Genomic DNA, 15,796 nt, shown 5'->3' on the forward strand with positions numbered 1-15,796 from the left:
ATTCATCCACCTTATTGCGAATGCTCCTTGTATTGACACACAAAGCCTTCAGGCGCTCTTTTACAACTCTCTTAGCCCTTATACAATTATGTTGAAAAGTGACCCTTTTTAATGCTTGCCCTGGATTTGTCGGCCTGCCACTTTTACTTTTCTCCTTACTACTTTTTGCTTCTACCCTCACTTTACACCCCTCTGTCTCTCTGCACTGGTTCCCATCCCCCTGTTGTGAACTAACCTCCTCTCGCCTAGCCTCTTTAATTTGATTCCCACCCCCCAACCATTCTAGTTTAAAGTCACCTCAGTAGCCCTCGCTAATCTCCCTGCCAGGATATTGGTCCCCCTAGGATTCAAGTGTAACCCGTCCTTTTCGTACAGGTCACGCCTGCGCCAAAAGAGGTTCCAATGATCCAAAAACTTGAATCCCTGCCCCCTGCTCCAATCCCTCAGCCATGCATTTATCCTCCACCTCATCGCATTCCTACTCTCACTGTCGCGTGGCACAGGCAGTAATCCCGAGATTACTACCTTTGCAGTCCTTTTTCTCAACTCCCTTCCTAGCTCCCTATATTCTCCTTTCAGGACCTCATCCCTTTTCCTACCTATGTCATTGGTACCTATATGTACCACGACCTCTGGCTCCTCACCCTCCCTCTTCAGGATATCTTGGACACAATCAGAAGTATCCCGGACCCTGGCACCAGGGAGGCAAACTACCATCCGGGTCTCTGGACTGCGTCCACAGACTCGCCTATCTGACCCTCTTACTATCGAGTCTCCTATCACAACTGCCTTCCTCTTCCTTTCCCTACCCTTCTGAGCTACAGGGCCGGACTCTGTGCCGGAGGCACGGCCACTGTCGCTTCCCCCGGGTAAGATGTCCCCCCCAACAGTACTCAAACAGGAGTACCTATTGTTAAGAGGCACAGCCACCGGGGTACTCCCTATTACCTGACTCTTCCCCTTCCCCCTCCTAACCGTGACCCACTTGTCTGCCTCCCGTGGCCCCGGCGTGACCACCTGCCTGAAACTCCTCTCTATCAACTCCTCACTCTCCCTGACCAGACGAAGGTCATCGAACTGCAGCTCCAGTTCCGTAACACGGTCCCTTAGGAGCTGCATCTCGATGCACTTGGCGCAGATGTAGACATCCGGGAGGCTTGGAGACTCCAGGGCCTCCCACATCCGACACCGAGAACAGCAAACTGCCCTCACACTCATACTGCCCCTCTCCTTAAATAACAGCAGAAAATGAAGACCAAACCTTCTTCGCATCGCACGTTTCCGCCTAAGCCCGTTGAGCCGAAGCCCTTACGTCTTCACTCATTTATTCTTAAATGTTAAAAAAGATCCCGCATTTACCACCTCATCTGGCAGCTCATTCCATACACCCACCACTCTCTGTGTGAAGAAGCCCCCACTAATGTTCCCTTTAAACCTTTCCCCCCTCACCCTTAACCCATGTCCTCTGGTTTTTTTCTCCCCTTGCCTCAGTGGAAAAAGCCTGCTTGCATTCACTCTATCTACATCCATCATAATTTTATGTACCTCTATCAAATCTCCCCTCATTCTTCTACACTCCAGCGAATAAAGTCCTAACCTATTCAACCTTTCTCTGTAACTCAGTTTCTCAAGTCCCGGCAACATCCTTGTAAACCTTCTCTGCACTCTTTCAACCTTATTAATATCCTTCCTGTAACTTGGTGACCAAAACTGAACACAATACTCCAGATTCGGCCTCACCAATGCCTTATACAACCTCATCATAACATTCCAGTTCTTATACTCAATACTTTGATTAATAAAGGCCAATGTACCAAAAGCTCTTTTTAACAACCCTATCTACCTGTGACGCTACTTTTAGGGAATTTTGTATCTGTATTCCCAGGTCCCTCTATTCTACTGTACTCCTCAGTGCCTTACCATTTACCCCTGTATGTTCTACCTTGGTTTGTCCTTCCAAAGTGCAATATCTCACACTTGTCTACTTGTCTGTATTAAACTCCATCTGCCATTTTTCAGCCCATTTTTCCAGCTGGTCCAAGTCCCTCTGCAGGCCTCACTGTCCACTATACCTCCAATCTTAGCATCATTAGCAAATTTGCTGATCCAATTTACCACATTATCATCCAGATCATTGATATAGATGACAAATAACAATGGGCCCAGCACTGATCCCTGTGGCACACCACTAGTCACAGGCCTCCACTCAGAGAAGCAATTCTCTACCACCACTCTCTGGCTTCTTCCATCGAGCCAATGTCTAATCCAATTTACCACCTCTCCATGTATACTTAACGACTGAATTTTCCTAACTAACCTCCCATGCGGGACCTCGTCAAAGGCCTTACTGAAGGCCATGTAGACAACATCCACTGTCTTCCCTTCATCCACTTTCCTGGTAATCTCCTCGAAAAACTCCAATAGATTGGTCAAACATGACCTACCACGCACAAAGCCATATTGACTCTCCCTAATAAATCCCTGTCTGTCCAAATGCTTGTAGATTCTGTCTCTTAGTACTCCCTCCAATAACTTACCTACTACCGACGTTAAACTTACTGGCCGATAATTTCCCGGATTACTTTTCGATCCTTTTTTAAACAACAGGACAACATGAGCTACTCTCCAATCCTCTGGCACCTCACCCATAGACAGCGACATTTTAAATATTTCTGCCAGGGCCCCTGCAATTTCAATACCAGTCTCCTTAAAGGTCCAAGGGAATACCCTGTCAGGTCCTAGGGATTTATCCACTTTAATTTGCCTCAGAATAGCAAGCACCTCCTCCTTTTCAATCTGTACAGTTTCCATGATCTCACTACTTGATTCCCTCAATTCCATGGATTTCATGCCAGTTTCCTTAGTAAATACAGACGCAAAAAGCCCATTTAAGATCTCCCCCATTTCCTTTGGTTCCGCACATAGCCGACCACTCTGATCTTCAAGAGGACCAGTTTTATCCCTTACAATCCTTTTGCTCTTAATATAACTGTAAAAGCTCTTTGGATTATCCTTCACTTTGACTGCCAAGGCAATCTCATGTCTTCTTTTAGCCCTCCTGATTTCTTTCTTAAGTATTTTCTTGCACTTTTTATACTCCTCAAGCACCTTATTTACTCCCTGTTTCCTATACATGTCATACAACTCTCTCTTCTTCTTTATCAGAGTTGCAATATCCCTTGAGAACCAAGGTTCCTTATTCCTATTCACTTTGCCTTTAATCCTGACAGGAACATACAAGCTCTGCACTCTCAAAATTTCTCCTTTGAAGGCTTCCCACTTAACCGATCACATCCTTGCCAGAGAACAACCTGTCCCAATCCACGCTTTTTGGATCCTTTCTCATTTCTTCAAATTTGGCCTTCTTCAGTTCAGAACCTCAACCTTAGGACCAGATCTATCCTTTTCCATGATCAAGTTGAAACTAATGCTGTTATGATGACTGGAACCAAAGTGCTCCCCTACACAGACTTCTGTCACTTGTCCTAACACGTTTCCTAACAGGAGATCCAATATTGCATCCCCTCTAGTTGGTACCTCTATATATTGATTTAGAAAACTTTCCTGAACACACTTTACAAACTCTAAACCATCTAGACCCCTAACGGTATGGGAGTCCCAATCTATATATGGAAAATTAAAATCCCCTACCACCACAACTTTATGTTTCATAGAAACATAGAAAATAGGTGCAGGAGTAGGCCATTCGGCCCTTCGGGCCTGCACCGCCATTCAGTATGATCATGGCTGATCATCCAACTCAGAACCTTGCACCAGCCTTCCCTCCATACTCCCTGATCCCTTTAGCCACAAGGACCATATCTAACTCCCTCTTAAATATAGCCAATGAACTGGACTCAACTGTTTCCTGTGGCAGGGAATTCCACAGATTCACCACTCTCTGTGTGAAGAAGTTTTTCCTAATCTCGGTCCTAAAAGGCTTCCCCTTTATCCTCAAACTGTGACCCCTCGTTCTGGACTTCCCCAACATCGGGAACAATCTTCCTGCATCTAGCCTGTCCAATCCCTTTAGGATTTTATATGTTTCAATCAGATCCCCCCTCAATCTTCTAAATTCCAACGAGTATAAGCCTAGTTCATCCAGTCTTTCATCATATGAAAGTCCTGCCATCCCAGAAATCAATCTGGTGAACCTTCTTTGTGCTCCCTCTATGGCAAGGATGTCTTTCCTCAGATTAGGGGACCAAAACTGCACACAATACTCCAGGTGTGGTCTCACCAAGGCCTTGTACAACTGCAGTAGTACTTCCCTGCTCCTGTACTCGAATCTTCTCGCTATGAATGCCAGCATACCATTCGCCTTTTTCACCGCCTGCTGTACCTGCATGCCCACTTTCAATGACTGGTGTATAATGACACCCAGGTCTCGTTGCACCTCCCCTTTTCCTAACCGGCCACCATTCAGATAATAATCTGTTTTCCTGTTTTTGCCACCAAAGTGGATAACTTCACATTTATCCACATTAAATTGCATCTGCCATGAATTTGCCCACTCACCTAACCTATCCAAGTCACCCTGCATCCTCTTAGCATCCTCCTCACAGCTAACACTGCCACCCAGCTTCGTGTCATCCGCAAACTTGAAGATGCTGCATTTAATTCCCTCATCCAAGTCATTAATATATATTGTAAACAACTGGGGTCCCAGCACTGAGCCTTGCGGTACCCCACTAGTCACTGCCTGCCATTCTGAAAAGGTCCTGTTTATTCCCACTCTTTGCTTCCTGTCTGCCAACCAACTCTCTATCCACATCAATACCTTACCCCCAATACCGTGTGCTTTAAGTTTGCACACTAATCTCCTGTGTGGGACCTTGTCAAAAGCCTTTTGAAGATCCAAATATACCACATCCACTGGTTCTCCCCTATCCACTCTACTAGTTACATCCTCAAAAAATTCTATGAGATTCGTCAGATATGACTTTCCTTTCACAAATCCATGCTGACTTTGTCCGATCATTTCACCGCTTTCCAAATGTGCTGTTATCACATCTTTGATAACTAACTCTAGCAGTTTCCCCACCACCGATGTTAGGCTAATCGGTCTATAATTCCCTGGTTTCTCTCTCCCTCCTTTTTTAAAAAGTGGGGTTACATTAGCCACCCTCCAATCCTCAGGAACTAGTCCAGAATCTAACGAGTTTTGAAAAATTATCACTAATGCATCCACTATTTCTTGGGCTACTTCCTTAAGCACTCTAGGATGCAGACCATTTGGCCCTGGGGATTTATCTACCTTTAATCCGTTCAATTTACCTAACACCACTCCCCTACTAACATGTATTTCCCTCAGTTCCTCCATCTCACTGGACCCTCTGTCCCCTACTATTTCTGGAAGATTATTTATGTCCTCCTTAGTGAAGACAGAACCAAAGTAATTATTCAATTGGTCTGCCATGTCCTTGCTCCCCATAATCAATTCACCTGTTTCTGCCTGTAGGGAACCTACATTTGTCTTAACCAATCTTTTTCTTTTCACATATCTATAAAAGCTTTTACAGTCAGTTTTTATGTTCCTTGCCAGTTTTCTCTCATAATCTTTTTTCCCCTTCATAATTAAGCCCTTTGTCCTCCTCTGCTGAACTCTGAATTTCTCCCAGTCCTCAGGTGAGCCACTTTTTCTGGCTAATTTGTATGCCTCTTCTTTGGAATTGATACTATCCCTAATTTCCCTTGTCAGCCTAATTTCCTGCAGTTGCCTGCTATCTCTCTGCAGATTTGCTCCTTCAATTCTCACTGACTATTGGGTGGTCTGTAATACAATCCCGCTAATGTGGCCATACCTTTCCTGTTTCTCAGCTCCTAGAGATGCTGCCTGGCCTGCTGCGTTCACCAGCAACTTTTATGTGTGTTGCTTGAATTTTCAGCATCTGCAGAATTCCTGTTGTTTGTGTTTTTCCTTATTCCTATTCACTTTGCCTTTAATCCTGACAGGAACATACAAATTCTACACTCTCAAAATTTCTCCTTTGAAGGCTTCCCACCTACCGATCACATCCTTGCCAGAGAACAACCTGTCCCAATCCATGCTTTTTAGATCCTTTCTCATTTCTTCAAATTTGGCCTTCTTCCAGTTAAGAACCTCAACCCTAGGACCAGATCTATCCTTGTCCATGGTCAAGTTGAAACTAATGGTGTTATGATCACTGGAACCAAAGTGCTCCCCTACACAGACTTCTGTCACTTGTCCGAACTCGTTTCCTAACAGGAGATCCAATATTGCATCCCCTCTAGTTGGTCCCTCTATATGTTGATTTAGAAAACTTTTCTGAACACATTTTACAAACTCTAAACCATCTAGACCCCTAATAGTATGGGAGACCCAATCAATATATGGAAAATTAAAATCCCCTACCACCACAACGTTATGTTTCCTGCAGTTGCCTGCTATCTCTCTGCAAATCTGCTCTTCCAATTCTCGTTGACTATTGGGTGGTCTGTAATACAATCTCACTAACGTGGCCATACCTTTCCTGTTTCTCAGCTCCACCCATAAGGACTCAGTAGACAAGCCCTCTAATCTGTCTGGCCTGAGCACTGCTGTAATATTTTCCCTAACAAGCAATGCTACTCCCCCACCTTTCATTCCTCTGCCTCGATCACATCTGAAACATCGGAACCCTGGAATATTAAGCTGCCAGTCCTGCCCCTCCTGTAGCCAAGTTTCACTAATTGCTATAACATCATAATTCCATGTGTCAATCCACACCCTCAACTCGTCCGCCTTTCCTGCAATACTCCTAGCATTGAAATATATACACCTCAGAAGATTTTTACCACCACTCGCAACCTTTCAATTTGCGGTTTTGCTTGAACTTTTGACATCATTTATTTTCACCCCAGCCACACTGTCAGCTCTGGCACTCTGGTTTCCACCCCCCTGAAAATCTAGTTTAAAGCCTCCCCAATAGCACTAACAAACCTCCCTGAAAGGATATTGGTCCCCTTGCAGTTCAAGCGTAACCCGTCTCTCTTGTACAGGTCCCACCTGCTTCAGAAGAGGTCCCAATGATCCTGAAATCTGAAACCCTGCCCCCTACACCAGTTCCTCAGCCACTTGTTCATCCTCCAGAGCATCCTATTCCTACCCTCACTGGCACCTAGCACAGGTAGCAATCCTGAGATTACCACCCTCGAGGTCCTGCTTTTCAACTTCCTACCAAGCTCTCTATACTCACTCTCCAGGACCTCCTCACTTTTCCTTGCTATGACATTGGTACCGATGTGCACCACGACATTTGGCTTATCACCCTCCCACTTCAGAATGTCATGCAAGCAATTAGAGAGATCCTTGACCTTGGCACCCGGGAGGCAACAAACCATCCTGGATTCTCTGTCACGACCACAGAACCTCTTATCTGTACCTCTAACTATCGAGTCCCCTATCACTACCGCTCTCCTCTTTCTCCCCCCTCCCTTCTGCACTGCAGAGCCAGACTCAGTGCCAGAGATCCGGCTACTGCAGCTCGTCCCAGGTAAGTCATCCCCCCCAACAGTATCCAATGCGGCATACTTGTTGTTGAGGGGAATGGCCACAGGGGAACCCTGCTCTGCCTGCCCTTTCCTCTTCCTTCGCCTGACAGTGACCCAATTTCCTGTCCTCTGCTCCTTTGGCGTAACTATCTCCCTGTAGCTACTGTCTATAATCTCCTCATTCTCCCAAATGATCGGCAGGTCATCCAGCTCCTGCTCCAGTTCCCTAATGTGGTTTGTTAGGAGCTGCAGCTGGATACACTTCTTGCAGGTGTCGTTGTCAGGGACACTGGAGGGCTCCCTGACTTCCCACATCCTGCAAGAGCAGCATTCCAACATCCTGCCTGGCGTTCTCTCTACTCTAAACAATCTGAACAAAAAACTTACCGAAACCTACCCTGGCCTCTGCCTGTTCTCGCAGAAGCCTGTTGAGCCAAAGCCGTCCCACTCTGACTCAGTCCACTCCGAAGATGGCCGTTACCTCACTGTTTTTGTCCTCTGCTTTGGCACTGCTTTTTTGATTTATTTTTATACTTCTATTGCAATTTATTGTTTTTTAATATTATTATTATTATTATTATTATTATGCATTGCAATGTACTGCTGCCACAAACAAATAATAAATTTCACAATATACAGTGTGCCAGTGATATTAAACTTGATTCTGATAACATGGAGCTTGATTGCTGCATTGTAAGGCAGAGGTGGTGCCCTTCAGGAAGAAGTTAGGAGGGAATTTGGCATTCAGAAACAAATATCCTAGAGGGGAAGTCCTGGTCAGCTCAGCAGTAGAGAAATAGATGGTTGTGGTCAGGAATTGGCCAGAGTGAGACAATCCAAAACCAACAACAGCCAATTAGTGGTTGTAACCCACCAGCCAAAAGGTACTATTTGTCACTGTTATGTAATTGCAATACAAGAGACTTGTGTTTCTGTAGCACCACAGGCAAGCTCATGAAGTACTTTTGAACAGTGGTTAAGTGTAGTAAAAGGCACACTCCCACTCCCACTCCCATCGTCACTAATTCACTTCAATGTCATTGGCTGAGGAATAAACATTAGAAAGGGAACCCAGGAGGATTCCTTTGAAATAGTGTCATTGAATCGGTGGAGGACTGAGGACAGCCTTAAGATCACAGCAGTCCCTAGTGTTCCTGGGATCAAATCTCTGGAGTGAGATTGCCAACTCATGCATATTCTTGACAGATTCTTTTGTTCATTGCATTAATTAAGATAGCAAAGAATATAATTGGGTTAATGTATCTATTGGAAAAGTAGACAAGAAAGTTTGATATGTATTCTGTATTTACAGACAAGGCCACTTTATTAGGCACACCCGTACTCCTGCCTGTTGATGCAAATATCTAATCAGCCAATCATGTGGCAACAACTCCATGATAAAAGCATACAATCAAGGGGATCAGTTGTTGTTCAGATCTAACATTGGAACGGGGAAGAAATGAGATCAAAGTGGCTTTGATCATGGAATGATTTTTGGTGCCAGACAGGGTGGTTTGAGTATCTCTGAAATTGCTGATCTCCTGGGATTTTCACGCACAACGGTCTCTGAGTTTACAGAGAATGGTGTCAGAAACAAAAAAAACATTGAGTAGGCAGCAGTTCTGTGGACAGAATTGTCTTGAGAGAGATCAGAGAAGAATGGCCTGACTTGTTCAAGTTGACTGGAAGACAACAGTAACTCAAATAACCACATGTTGCAACAGTGGTGTGCAGGGAACACACAGCCTTGAAGAAGATGGAGTACAGCAGCAAAAGACCACAATCACACACACAGTTGCCACTTCATTCAATGCAGCAGGTACCCAATAAAGTGGCCACTGAGTGTATGTGCAATGAGCCTGGCTTTAGAGAGGTTTAGTGTGAACATTAAACCACATGACAAAATTCAAAAGTTCAAAGTTCAAAGTAAATGTATTATAATATACATATATGTTAACATTTACAACTCTGAGATTTGTTTTCTTGTGGGCAGACTCTGTAAACCCAAGAATCGTAATAGAATCATTGAAAGACCACACCCAACAGAATGGACAAACAACCAACGTGTAAAAGCCAACAAAATATGAAAATACAGAAGAAAGTAATAATAATAATAAATAAATAAGCAATAAATATCAAGAACATGAGATGAAGAGTCCTTGGAAGTGAGTCTGTTGGTCATGGGAACAGTCAGTGATGGGGCAAGTGAAGTTGAGTGAAGTTATCCCTTTGGTTCAATAACCTGATGGTTGAGAGGTAATATCTGTTCTTGCACCTGGTGGTGTGGGTGCTGAGGCTCCTGTATCTCCTTCCTGCTGGCAGCAGCGAGATGGGAGCATGTCCTGTGTGGTGGGGGTCCCTGATGATCGATGCTGCTTTCCTGTGACAACACTCTGAGTAGGAACGCTCAATGGTGGGGAGGGCTTTACCCACGATGGACTGAGCTGTATCCACTATTTTTTGTAGGATTTTCCATTCAAGGGTATTGGCGTTTCCATTCCAGACTGTGATGCCGCCTGTCAATATACTCTCCGCGACACAGCTATAGAAGTACTTAGCCAAGCAAATTCCTCCCTAACCGCATCATTACACCACATCAACAACCAATTTACTGGCAAGCCAGCTCTTCATTTTCCACACATTCATCACATAAACAATTATGACCCACCTAATAAACTAACAACATGTTGCCTCATAAGGTAAATCAAACAGCATGTTTCAGAATCTCCTGTGACTGGTCCCTTGCGAGGGACTGAAACGGTGTTGAACACCATCAGAAATGAATTAAATCCTGCAAAATCAAGCAAGATGTTGGTCTACTTGCTGACTCTGACTTCCCTTTGTTTTACTTCACTCAGTGGGGTCTTACATGGAATAATTACATAGAACAGTACAGCACAGGAACAGGCCATTTGGCCCCGTGTTTTGGCAAGTCAGCCAAAAAGCAAATCAAAAACACCCAAACACTAATCCCTCCTATGTATACAATGTCCATATCCCTCCATCTTCCTCATTTGCATGTGCCTATCTCAACGTCTTTTAAAAACCTCTAATGCATTTGTCTCTACCACCATACCATGCAGCGCATTCCAGCGCACTCCCTGAATACAAACCTTAGCCCTCATATCCCCTTTGAACCTACCCCCTCTCATCTTCAGTGCATGCTCTCTGGTTTTAGACATTTTAACCCTGGAAAACAGATACTCCCTGTCTGCTCCATCTGTGCCTCTTATAATCTTGCAAACTGCTATCAGATCTCCCCTCAGTCTCCAGCGTTCCAGAGAAAACAACCCAAGTTTAACCAGCCTCTCATGATATCAGGTCTTGTAAACTTGTTCTATTAAAGGTTTAACTCAGTTGATCTTGGCCCTTTTCTTAATAACAAAATTATGAAGCACAACTTGTAAACTGTGTTAAACAGTTGAAAGCTTTGGTGTGGTACATTAAATTGTCCTCGGTGTTAAAGGTGTATGTTACCAATGCAGAACCAAAGATTTAATGCTACAGGTTCTGTAGCAAGTATATAAGGACTTGGATGAAAATTTATTTATTTATTAACATACAGCACGGAATAGGCTCTTCTAGTCCTTCGAGACTTGCCGCCCCAGCAACCCTCCGATGTAATCCTAGCCTAATCACGGACAATTTACAATGAGCAATTAAACTACCAACCGGTACGTCTTTAGAATGTGGGAGGAAAGCGGAGCATGTGGAGGAAACCCACGCGATCACAAGAAGAATGTACAAACTCCTTACAGACAGCAGCAGGAATTGAACCCCGATCACCTGCCCTGTAAAGTGCTGCGGTCACCACCATGCTAATGTTGGTAGGCTGATTAGCAAGTTAGCCAATGACACAAAAATTGGCAGTGTGGCGGAAGGTTGTCAAAGGATTCTGCAGGATATTGACCAGTTTGACTTCTTCTACTCTTTCTTCTTTCAAATATGATCCTACTACTAAGTCGCATGCAATTGGAAGCTGTGATTTACATTCTGATGGCATGCTTTAGGGCTGATTGAGCGATCTGGCACTCTGAGAGAGGTCGGTGAGGTTTTGAGTAGAGTGTGCAGCTCGGAAGCCTGGAAACCTGCAGATGGGGTGTGAGCCCATGATCGATTCCATTGCTTGTCTCCGACTGAGGCATCGAGGGTGTGAGCCCATGATTGACTCCAATGCTTCCCTCCGATTGGGCATGGTTGAAGTCGAGGAGGGTGAGAGTGGAGACAAGGCAGGAGTTCAGCGCCATCTGTCTGTTTTTGACTGGCCTTCCTTTCCCCCTCGGTGGTTGCTCATGTAGGAAAGTGCAGAAGTCTTGGATTCTACGTTGCAAGGATTGATCGTTGAGGCTCGTGGCTGTGGACTTGTTTTGGGGGACCTTGAGGTTCATGTTGCATGTGTTTCTGGATTATGGGTACTCTTTTTTACTGTTTTTTGAGTGGTTTGATTGGAACTGGTGCACTTCAGAAAAATATGGTTCTGTGGCCTGCATTTGGCTAGTGGTGCTGCACTGAAATGAACTAAGCTGAATACTCCTGGACTCCTGGTTTGATGTAAGTATTCCATGTGTTGTTCATTCGCTTCTTGCCATGGGTTCAATTTTTTTTCTTTTTTTAGCGTTGCCTGTTTGATGTTTTTCTAGGAATGGGTTCCACGGTGTTTCTTTGTTTCATGGCTGCCTGTAGGAGGATGAACCTCAAATTGTACTCTACATGCTTATTTTGAGTACAAATGAACTTCCAACTTTGAACACCTGCAAAATGGAACTTGAACGATTAATCTCCTGAAACAACAGCATTACTAATATATAGAGGGTGATCATCCACTGTATGGACTGCATTATTTGTTATCCTTTCCTAAACCCATGGTCTAGCCTTGAAATATAAATGTGATTATAGTGCAGAGTGTGAGTCAGGTTAGTCCTAACATCATTTTCAGTGCACAAATGTAAAGGACAACAGAATAAGTATTACTTCAGACCTGATGCAACACAAAAATAACATAAATAGATAAAGAACACGATAATAAAAAACACAATAAATATAAATACATAAATAGCTTATACACATAGATTGATTGTATGTCGATAAAGTGATGCTAGGCACAGGAGTGTCTACTCAGGGTAATTTTGGCAGTAAATAATAAAGTAGTGGTGGTTGGGGGTGTGGCAGAGTGGGTTAATGGGTGGAGGCATTGATCAGCCTTACTGCTCGGGGAAAGTAACTGTTGTTGAGTTTGGTGGTCCTGCTGTTGATGCTACGTAGTCTTCTCCCTGATGTGAATTGGTCAAATAGTCCTTGACAGGGGGGATGGGGTCTTCATCGTGTCACTGCTTTTTTCCAGCACCTTTCTGTACATATGTCCTTGATGGCAGGTAGGCTAGTTTTGACCACCCGTTGTAGAGTCTCTACTATCCACAATAACATCCAGAAGACATCAAAACTACAGATCATGGGAATACACTTTATTACAAGTATACAGTTAATGTGTGCTCACCTCACATGTATGATCTTGGTCTTACATCACTTGCAAATAACTCATTAGCCCATGACTCATTAAAATATTTTAAAATACGGCATATTGATAAGATCAGAAAAATTAAACTGCTTTTACTCTAATACATTGCAATTGCCTTTAATTACATAATTATATCACTTTAAAATGACATTTATTGTAGCAAAAATTATTAGTGGATAAAATAAGCAATTTTATCAATTGCTGGAGATTTCACTCGGTTACTATGACATAATTAGAAATTTCATTGCAGCTTTCACCTGGCTTTCTATCTTTACATGATGGTAGTTAAAACCCAGTTAAATTGTCTCAGCTGATTTCATCGAGGGGTTACTGGGACTATCCCAAAATGATAAAGTAGGCCAAAGTCAGCATGGTTTCTTCAATGGGAGATTTTGCCTGACAAATCTGTCAGAATTCTTTGAGGAAATAACAGACAGGATAGACAAAGGAGCATCAGTGGACGTTATTTACCTGGACTTTCAAAAGGCCTTTGACAAGGTGCCACACATGAGGTTGCTTAACAAGATGAGATCCCACGGTATTACAGGAAAGATACTAGCATGGATATAAGATTGGTTGACTGGCAGGAGGCTAAAAGTGGGAATAAGGGGGCCTTTTCTGGCTGCTGGTCACTAGTGGTGTTCCACAGGAATTCATATTGGGACCACTTCCTTTCACAGGATGACAGACATGATGGCTTTGTGGCCAAGTTTGTATACTAGACAAGATAGGTGAAAGGGCGTGTAGTCTTGAAGAAGCTGGGAGTCAGCAGAAAGACTTGGACAGATTGGGAGAAAGGGTAAAGAAGTGGCAGATGGAATATAGTTCAGGGAAGTGGATGGTCATGCACTTTAATAGAAAGAATAAAGGCACAGACTATCTTCTGATTGGGGAGAAAAATTTAAAAATCCAAGGTGCAAAGGAATTTGGGAGTCTTTGTGTGGGATTCCCTAAAGGTTAATTTGCAGGTTGATTTGGTGGTAATGAAGGTCAAAACAATATAGAATTTATTTCAAGAGGAATAGAATATAAGAGCAAGGAGGCTTTATAAGGCATTGGAGTATTGTGAGCAGTTTTGGGCCCCTTCTCCTGAAGTGGGAGGGTGAGGAGCCAGAGGTCGTGGTACATATAGGTACCAATGACATAGGTAGGAAAAGGGATGAGGTCCTGAAAGGAGAATATAGGGAGCTAGGAAAGGAGTTGAGAAAAAGGACCGCAAAGGTAGTAATCTCGGGATTACTGCCTGTGCCACGCGACAGGGAGAGTAGGAATGCGATGAGGTGGAGGATAAATGCGTGGCTGAGGGATTGGAGCAGGGGGCAGGGATTCAAGTTTTTGATTCATTGGGACCTCTTTTGGCGCAGGCGTGACCTGTACAAAAAGGACGGGTTACACTTGAATCCTAGGGGGACCAATATCCTGGCAGGGAGATTAGCGGGGGCTACTGAGGTGACTTTAAACTAGAATGGTTGGGTGGTGGGAATCAAATTAAAGAGGCTAGGCGAGAGGAGGTTAGTTCACAACAGGGGGATGGGAACCAGTGCAGAGAGACAGAGGGGTGTAAAGTGAGGGTAGAAGCAAAAAGTAGTAAGGAGAAAAGTAAAAGTGGCAGGCCGACAAATCCAGGGCAAGCATCAAAAAGGGCCACTTTTCAGCATAATTGCATAAGGGCTAAGAGAGTTGTAAAAGAGCGCCTGAAGGCTTTGTGTGTCAATGCAAGGAGCATTCGTAATAAGGTCGATGAATTGAAAGTGCAGATTGTTATTAATGATTATGATATAGTTGGGATCACAGAGACATGGCTCCAGGGTGACCAGGGATGGGAGCTCAACGTTCAGGGATATTCAATATTCAGGAGGGATAGACATGAAGGAAGGGGAGGTGGGGTGGCGTTGCTGGTTAAAGAAGAGATTAACGCAATAGAAAGAAAGGACATAAGCCGGGAAGATGTGGAATCGATATGGGTAGAGCTGCGTAACACTAAGGGGCAGAAGACGCTGGTGGGAGTTGTGTACAGGCCACCTAACAGTAGTAGTGAGGTCGGAGATGGTATTAAACAGGAAATTAGAAATGTGTGCAGTAAAGGAACAGCAGTTATAATGGGTGACTTCAATCTACATGTAGATTGGGTGAACCAAATTGGTAAAGGTGCTGAGGAAGAGGATTTCTTGGAATGTATGCGGGATGGTTTTTTGAACCAACATGTCGAGGAACCAACTAGAGAGCAGGCTATTCTGGACTGGGTTCTGAGCAATGAGGATGGGTTAATTAGCAATCTTGTCGTGAGAGGCCCCTTGGGTAAGAGTGACCATAATATGGTGGAATTCTTCATTAAGATGGAGAGTGACATAGTTAATTTAGAAACAAAGGTTCTGAACTTAAAGAGGGGTAACTTTGAAGGTATGAGACGTGAATTAGCTAAGATAGACTGGCAAATGACACTTAAAGGATTGTCGCTGGATATGCAATGGCAAGCATTTAAAGGTTGCATGGATGAACTACAACAATTGTTCATCCTAGTTTGGCAAAAGAATAAATCAAGGAAGGTAGTGCACCCGTGGCTGACAAGAGAAATTAGGGATAGTATCAATTCCAAAGAAGAAGCATACAAATTAGCCAGAAAAAGTGGCTCACCTGAGGACTGGGAGAAATTCAGAGTTCAGCAGAGGAGGACAAAAGGCTTAATTAGGAAGGGGAAAAAAGATTATGAGAGAAAACTGGCGGGGAACATAAAAACGGACTGTAAAAGCTTTTATAGATATGTAAAAAGGAAAAGACTGGTAAAGA

This window comes from Mobula birostris, chromosome 20 (genome assembly GCF_030028105.1).
Source record: "Mobula birostris isolate sMobBir1 chromosome 20, sMobBir1.hap1, whole genome shotgun sequence".
Lineage (NCBI taxonomy): Eukaryota > Metazoa > Chordata > Chondrichthyes > Myliobatiformes > Myliobatidae > Mobula > Mobula birostris.